This window comes from Bubalus bubalis, chromosome 15, assembly GCF_019923935.1.
Source record: "Bubalus bubalis isolate 160015118507 breed Murrah chromosome 15, NDDB_SH_1, whole genome shotgun sequence".
In the NCBI taxonomy this organism is placed as follows: domain Eukaryota; kingdom Metazoa; phylum Chordata; class Mammalia; order Artiodactyla; family Bovidae; genus Bubalus; species Bubalus bubalis.
In genome coordinates this window covers 55,379,928-55,388,515 of record NC_059171.1, presented here as the reverse complement: position 1 = coordinate 55,388,515, position 8,588 = coordinate 55,379,928, and the positions used below count along the sequence as shown (strand labels likewise).

Below are 8,588 nucleotides of genomic sequence, written 5' to 3'. Positions count from 1 at the left end.
TCCAAATCAGGAAAGGAGTACATCAAGGCTGTATATTGTCACCCTGCTTATTTAACTTATATACAGAGTACATCATGAGAAACACTGGGCTGGATGAAGCACAAGCTGGAATCAAGATTGCTGGGAGAAATATCAGTAACCTCAGATATGCAGATGACACCACCCTTATGGCAGAAAGTGAAGAGGAACTAAAAACCTCTTGATGAAAGTGAAAGAGGAGAGTGAGGGGTGTGCTCAGAGCAGGGGGCCTGAAGAAATGGCTCATCTGTTTATAACACACCCTACAGGAATCTGGGTTCACTGTGACGAGAGGCACAAAACGTGTGGCCTTCTTATGAACAGAAACCCAACACGTGTCCCCCTGACCTCCACGTGGCTGCTGGACAGGGCCAGTACTGGAGGGAAAGCTGCAGCACGTAGTAGGGGAGCTTGCCGCCTGGAGCCTGTCTAGTCCAGGCCTGGGTGGGCCAGGAGTGGTCTCATAAAGGGTCTGAACCTCTCATTTCAAGGAGAAAGGGAGATTCCACCTGTATGCCATTCTGGGAAAGGCAAAACTGTGGAGACAATAAAAAGATCAGTGGTTGTCAGGAGTTTGCAGAGAGGACTATACAGAGTACAGAAGTTTTCATGAGCAGTGAAAGTACTTTGAGCGACATTATAATGATGGATATATGTGGTCATACTTTTTGTCCAAACCCATAGAGTACGCAACACTGCTCTGCTCATTAAAGTGAGCCTGAAGGTGAGCTGGGGATGTTCTGATCACGAGTCAATGCAGTCATCCTTGGTCTAAAAACAAGAGGTACCATTCTGTTGATAATGGCTGTTCATGTGAGGGGAGGCGGTATACAGGGAATTTCTGTACATTCCTGTCAAGTTTTATTGTAAACCTAAAACTGCTTTAAAAAAAGAAAAAGATCTCCAAAAAAAAAAAAATTAACACTCAGGGTAGACACTTTTGGCAAAACTTTTGTTTCACTTTTATGTATGTATACATATTATATATGTGTATGTGTTTGTTGGGTTGTGATATAAAATGTATTTTTTTAGATCAAAGAAGCCTGCAGGCCACTGTGGTTAATTATACTGGCAAATAAAAGCATAAATTAACCTCAAAAAAAAAAAAAAAAAGAAAGAGGAGAGTGAAAAAGTTGGCTTAAAGTTCAACATTCAGAAAACTAAGATCATGGCATCTGTTCCCATCACTTCCATGGGAAATAGATGGGGAAACAATGGAAACAGTGAGAGGCTTTATTTTCTTGGGCTCCAAAATCACTCAGATGGTGACTGCAGCCATGAAATTAAAAGACATTGCTCCTTGGAAGAAAAGCTATGACCAACTTAGACAGCATATTAAAAAGCAGAGACATTACTTTGCCGACATAGGTTCGTCTAATCAATGCTATGATTTTTCCAGTAGTCATGTATGGATGTGAGAGTTGGACTATACAGAAAGCTGAATGCCAAAGAATTTATGCTTTTGAACTGTGGTGTTGGAGAAGACTCTTGAGAATCTCTTGGACTGCAAAGAGATCCAATCAGTCAATCCTGAAAGAAATCAGCCCTGAATATTCATTGGAAGGACTGATGCTGAAGCTGAAACTCCAATAACTTTGGCCATCAGATGCAAAGAACTGACTCACTGGAAAAGACGCTGATGCTGGGAAAGATTGAGGGCAGGAGAAGGGAACGACAGAGGATGAGATGATTGGATGGCATCACCGATTTGATAAACATGAGTTTGAGCAAGCTCCAGGAGTTGGTGATGGACAGTGAAGCCTGGTGTACTGCAGTTCATGGGGTCTCAAAGAGTTGGACAGGACTGAGTGACTGAACTGAACTGAGTCCCCCTCCTTATCTGTGGTTTTGCTTTTCAGTTTCAGTTACTTTAGGTCCTCCATGGCCTAAAAATATTGCATGAAAAATTCCAGAAATAAATAATTGGTAAGTTTTAAATTGTGCACTGTTTTAGTAGTGTGAGGAAATCTTACTCATTTCCACTCAGGACATGAATCATCCCTTTGTCCAGCGTATCCTGCCCCTTAGTCACTTAGTAGTCGGTAGAATCGAGTGATACCGCATGGCAGTGTTTATGTTCTTATAAACCTTATTTTACTTAATATTAGCCCTATAGTGCACAAGTGGTGATGCTGGCAATTCAGATATTCTATTACTTGGCCCAATTTATAAACTAAACTGTATCATAGGTATTATCTATAGGGAAAAACATAGTATGTTCAGGGTTTGGTACCATACATGGTTTCAGGCATCCTTCTGAGGGTCTTGGAACATACTGCCTGTGGGTAATTGGGGACTACTGTATATGAAGAACATTTGTCATAATGGGAAAACCTGTTTTTCCTTGCTCAGCTTCCATGTTAAATTTAGCTTTTCAGAAGCAGTTCAATATTCAATCAACACCTCGTTCAAACAGGTACGTTCTGATAATAGTTGAAAGGACAGTACAAAAGGAAGTGTTACCAATAGGTCCAGGGTGGCTCAGTGGTAATGAATCTGCCTGCAATATAGGAGATGTAGGACACAAGGGTTCTATCCCTGGGTCAGAAAGATTCCCTGGAGGAGGGCATGGCAACCCACTCCAGTATTCTTGCCTGGAGAATCCCATGGACAGAGGAGCCTGGAGGGCTAGAGTCCATAGGGCTGCAAAGAGTCAGACACAACTGAAGTGACTGAGCACGCACACGTGCATGCACCAATAGGCCCACAGTGTCCATCTGTCCTGGACAGATGAGCACTAATGAACAGACACCGAGGCAGACTGCCTCCCAAGGCAAGACTCTGTCCTAGACAACCAGCGCCATATTGAGTGAATTCTCATTGTCAATGAAGTCCAGGACCTCCTTGGTGGTCCAGTGACTGCCCGACCTTCCACTGCAGGGAATCTGGGTTCCATCCCTGGTCTGGGAACTAAAATTCTACACGTCATGTGGCGCAGCTAAAAAACAAAACAAAAACCCCCAGTGAAGTCCACTTGGACGAGAGTAACTAGCCCTTCAAGGATTCAAAGAGAAATGCAATTCCCTTTTTATGTAAGTAATTTTATAATCTTTCTGATCAGGCCCACAGCTGTAATATCTGATTCTGGCAAACTCTATAATCGCATTTCCAGCAAACCTTTGATGTACCCTGAACTGAAACCACACCATTACATTTTCATGAGAACTTGCTGCTCTTTGCTTCATTTATAAGCATTTTGTCACATTTCCTTCTGTTTAAATAATCCAACTTAAAGAAAAATATCTTGAGGGGATGTGAGTCATTCTTTTTATATTTGTTTTGGCTGTTACAAAAAATTAGTATTTATTTTCCACAAATGTGATACATTCATTCTCCTGTTTACCTTTTTGCCATTGTGTTTGTATCCAAAAGAAGACACTGAAAGAGAAGGTGTATGTTGTTCTTTGACAAAGGTCAGGTGCAAAGGAGTAAATTATTTTGAGATATTTTCTACTGCAGTGACTGGTACCCAAATGTTAAGCTTTCACAGTTCACAAATGTCTGGGTGCCAAGGAGGGTAAGAGAAGTTTATCCTGAATGCAGGACTATCAGTCCTAAAATTGTGAAACACTGGGCCAACCAAGACTCTTGTCTAACCTGTGCTAAGACAGTGACTAGACGAAGGAGGCAGCAAGGATAAAGACAGGGAAATCCTCTTTGAAGAAGAGGTGTTTTCTGTTTGGAAAGAAAACACATAGACATACAATACCAGAAGTGGTGGGAAGATAAAAAAACACGATGAACCTGACAAATCAAGGTCTGTGGGATTCTGTGTTTAGTTCCAAATGGAAGTGACTCTTCTGAGAAACATCTGTTTCCAGGTTCCCTCAATTTCAGTGAGTGAGATAAAGCTAACAGTTAGTGGTTTGTCTCATTCACTCACTCACTAATTTATTCAAAATTATTTATTATTTTTTTCCTAGGCAAGACATTGCCAATAGGAAAACAGTTGTCCCTTGGTATCTGCAGGGGATTGGTTCTAGGACCCACCATGGACACCAAAATCTGTGGATGCTTAAGTCCCAGAGTCAATCCCTGCAACCACCGATCTGCATCCTCAAAATCCACTGACCTAGGATGGTGTGAAGAGCCAACACATTGGAAAAAATCCTGATGCTGGGAAAGATTGAAGGCAAAAGGAGAAGGGGGCAGCAGAGGATGAGATGGTTAGATAACATCACCGACTCAATGGACATGAGTTTGAGCTAACTCTGGGAGACAGTGAAGGACAGGGAAGCCTGGAGTGTTGCAGTCCATGGGATCACAAAGAGTCAGACATGAGTTAGCAACTGAACAACACGATGGTATAATAGAGTATTTACTATTGAAAAAACCCCGCACATAAGATGACCTGCATGGTTCAAGCCTGTGTTGTTCAAGGTCAACTGTATATCAGAGAAGGAATGGCCTTCCTTTTCTGGTGAGGTTTACACTCAACTGCTGAGACTGGCCCTCTCCTCATGCTGAGCACCCACGTGTTCTCGTTTATTCCCTGTAATAACTCTCATTACTGTATCCCATTGTGAGTTCACTTTCTAGGTAGAGAAACAGAGGCTCAGAGACAAAGGAAAGAAAGAAAGGCAGAAAGTTGGGATTTAAGCCGATGGAGTCTGAAATTAAAACCCCCGTGATGCCATACTCTACCAGTGGGTGGCAGAATTCTGTTCCTTGAAGCAAAATCCTGGATTTAATGGACAGTTAAGTGATGAAGCATTCCAGTGGTGTCAGGCACATTTCTAACAGCCTTCACATAGGTCCTCCTACCTAATGTTGACATCAGCAAGGAGGAAGTGCTGAGCCATCTGAAAAGGGCATTCTTCTCTAAGATCTGGTTTGTTGTTGATGTTCAGTCGCTAAGGCATGTCTGACTATTTGTGACCCCATGCACCTCAGCACGTCAGGCTCCCCATCCTTAACTGTCTCCCAGAGTTTGCTCAGATTCATGTTCATTGAGTTGGTGATGCTGTCTAAGCATCTCATCCTCTGCTGCCCCCTTATCCTCCTGCCTTCAATCTTTCCCAGGATCAGGGTCTTTTCCAATGAGCTGGCTTATCTCATCAGGTGGCCAAAGTATTAGAACTTCAGTTGCAGTATCAGTCCTTCCAGTGAATATTCAGGGTTGATTTCCTTTAGGATTGACTGGTTTGATCTTGCAGTTCAAGAGACTCTCAAAGTCTTCTCCAGCACCTTGATTTGAAAGCATCAATCAATTATAAAATCAGTTAGTAGGAATAAACTAGGGGGTGGTGTCAGTTCTCAAAGACTTTTTACTAACCCCAGACAGAGACTACCACATAGCCTGCTTTGCTTTTTAGAGTGAAAATGTTAAGTATTCCAAATGTCAATATTAGCAGAAGGGCAGCATGGAGCACAGTGGCTGATCACAAAGACCGATTAGGTCTAGATCTCAAGTCTCCACTCCCTGGCTGTGTGGCCTTGGGCCTGTGTGGCCTTGGACCTGTGACTAACCTCTCTGAACTTCAATAATCTCATCTAAAAAATGATCACAAGGAAGACAGTGTCCTCCTTAGAGGTTATTAGGAGAAATTTTGGAAGAAAAGCTATGACAAATCTAGACGGCATTTTAAAAAGCAGAGATATCACTTTGCCAACAAAGGTCCATATAATCAAAGCTATTGTTTTTCCAGTAGTCATGTACGGACCTAAAGAAGGCTGAGTGCTGAAGAATTGATGCTTTTGAACTGTGATGCTGGAGAAGACTCTGGAGAGTCTCTTGGACTCAAGAAGATCAAACCAGTCAATCCTAAAGGGAATCAACCCTAGATATTCATGGAAGGACTGATGCAGAAGCTGAAGTTCCAGTACTTTGGCCACCTGATGGGAAGAGCTGACTCATTGGAAAAGACCCTGATGGTGGAAAAGATTGAGGGCAGGAGGAGAAGGGGATGACAGAGGATGAGATGGTTGGATGGCATCACTGACTCAACAGACATGAGTTTGAGCAAACTCCAGGAGATGGTGAAGGACAGGGAAGCCCGGTGGATTACAGTCTACAGGGTTGCAAAAGTTGGACATGACTAAATGACTGAGGACATATCCCCAGATCTAGAACCTTTCTTAGTGAGAACCTCCCCAAAGTCGATCAATCTTCAACTATCCTTAGCCCTGGACTTTCTGACCCAACATTAAAAACATAGCAGTTACTATGGCAACTATCTGGCAATATTTTTATATCCCCCCCTATGATAAGTGGGGCCTCTTGAGCAAAGCATGACAGCATTAATTACATTATTCATAATAAACCACATTTGATCATCTCTTTAGCTCTTTGTTTAATGGTTGGGATTGTTTTTTTTTCATTTTTGGTTTTCCTAGAATCTTTGTAAGGTAAAATAGCATAATAAAAATTATATAACCACATAAAACTTTAACAGAGGGTAAAATACCATGGTTATTTTCTAGTATGTCTGAAGAAGACAGTAATTATTCTAATATTTTCCCTCAAACCACCACTTATTAATCAAATAATATTAATGAATCAAGTAGCTCTTTAGCCATCATTTGAACATTTAAATGTTTGAACCTTTGTAAGGAAATCACTTAAGGTGGAATTGTGCATATTCTCTCTTTGTACTAAGTGAAAAAAACCTAGGAAATAGGTGACATTAGTGTATCTACCAGATAAATTATGCTAGTTGGTCATTTTATATTTCTAAAGGCTAAACAAGAATTTACAATGTCAACATATTCTGCATATTCTGAATTGATTTGGATCATGAAGTACGCAGGATGGTTTTGTTGTTTAGTGTCTCAATTGTGTCTGGCTCTTTTTGACCCCATGAACCCTAGAATGCCAGGCTGCCCTGTCCTTCACTATCTCCCGGAGTTTGCTCAAACTCATGTCCATTGAGTCGGTGATGTTATCCAACCATCTCATCCTCTGTCACCCGCTTCTCCTCCTACCCTCAATCTTTCCCAGATCTCTGTCATTTATATGTATGAAATTTTGTGGGGCACAAACATGTAATGGACTTATTATTTTTATTCATCATTCTCCACCAACCTTTTCTCATTCCTTCATGAAGTTTCAGGAAGTAACCACCCCTCCCCCGCCCCCACTGCTTTTTTTCTATAACAACTTTCAGTTATTTTAAACATCTAGGTTGGTATAGTCTAGTCTAAAACTTCCCACTGGTTTCTGAGTTAATTCCGACCTCCTTCTCTTCCGCCAGAAACAGACCTAGTCCAAGCCTGTCTGCAGCACTCTGTCACCCACCTGAGCATCCCCAGTCTCTCAAAACCGGGGTCTCCTCACTTGGCAGCGCTTTGCCTTGGCTGAGAAAGGGCCGACTTCATCCATAGCATCCATTTGGCTTCAGGAACATAATATACCCAACCCCTCTCCATCCTGGGCCGGCCCTCACTCTTGTGATTTGCCAGGCTGGGGGAGCTGCCCAGGACTACACGTGGCAACATCCACCCCCAGAATGAGATGCCTGTCCCCTTTTCTGCATCCAGCACATGGTTTGGTTTTCTTGGAGACTTTCTCAGCCTTTCTTGCTGAGAAGATGCCCCTAAAGAGAGCGGCTTCACGGTTAGCACAGCGGTAGTGAATCCGCGCCTGCCAAGGCAGGAGCGGCAGGTTTGATCCCTGGGTCAGGAAGATCCCCTGGAGGAGGGCATGGCGACCCACCCCAGTATTCTTGCCTGGAGAATTCCATGGACAGAGGAGCCTGGTGGGCTACAATCCATGGGGGTCACAAAGAGTCAGACACGACTTAACAACTAAACAACAAGGACCCCAGAGAGAAACGAAATGATTGGAAGGGTGCGGTTTGCCCCTGTGGGGTAAGAGATATTCTTTTCTTCCCTCCATACCCAACTTGGGAAGGCTTGAGAAGAGGGGCTGGGGCAGCAGTTGGATGAATAGCACAGCTGGTGGGTTGCTTCTTAAGTAAGCCAGGGAGGGATGCCTGGCGAGTAATTATGTATAACTTGCTTGAAATGGGGGGCCACACCACTTTGCTTTCAGAGGTTCATCAGGGGCAACAGGAAAAAGCCCATTCAGCCCTAGTTGAGCCGCACTAGCTCCCCCTGGTGGCCGCAGTCCAGGATCTCATGTCTCTGGGCATCACCGACCCCCGTGCAGAAGTCTCGCCCAATCCAGAGAATGGGGAACGACGGTGGCTGGACCCTGTCTCTGGTTGGCTGGCCAATGTGGGCATCTTGGCTGGAGGGACAGGGCCTCGTCTGTCGAGCGCCAGCATCCTTTGTCCTGTCCTTCCTGCTGGAGAGTCAGCTTGGCTCAGAATCCCTGCATCTGTGCAGAAGTAACTGCAGATAATTAGTCCAAAGGAAGAGGTGAATTATCCCTGCTGGGCCCATCTGCATCGATAGAGCGTGTTCAGGGCTTTTATCCGCGTCCAGACAGGCAGGGGCCTGAGGCACATCCGAGGTCTGCTCTCATTCAGCTGCTCGGCAGGAGGGAGGGCCTGCCTCCCCAGCAGCGCCACATCAGATCAGAGTTGGGGGGGGGGTGTGTGTGCACGCGTGTGTTCAGCCGCTCAGTCATGTCCAGCTGTTTTGTGACCCCATGAACTGTAGTGCAC

General features: G+C 43.9%; 1 non-coding gene across 1 annotated transcript; it reads left to right on the top strand.

The window, feature by feature from the left end:
• Positions 1-225: 225 nt before the first annotated feature.
• Positions 226-355, top strand: LOC123464954. Its single transcript, XR_006640059.1, has one exon. It is a non-coding gene; the product is annotated as a small nucleolar RNA SNORA11 (small nucleolar RNA).
• Positions 356-8,588: the final 8,233 nt, after the last annotated feature.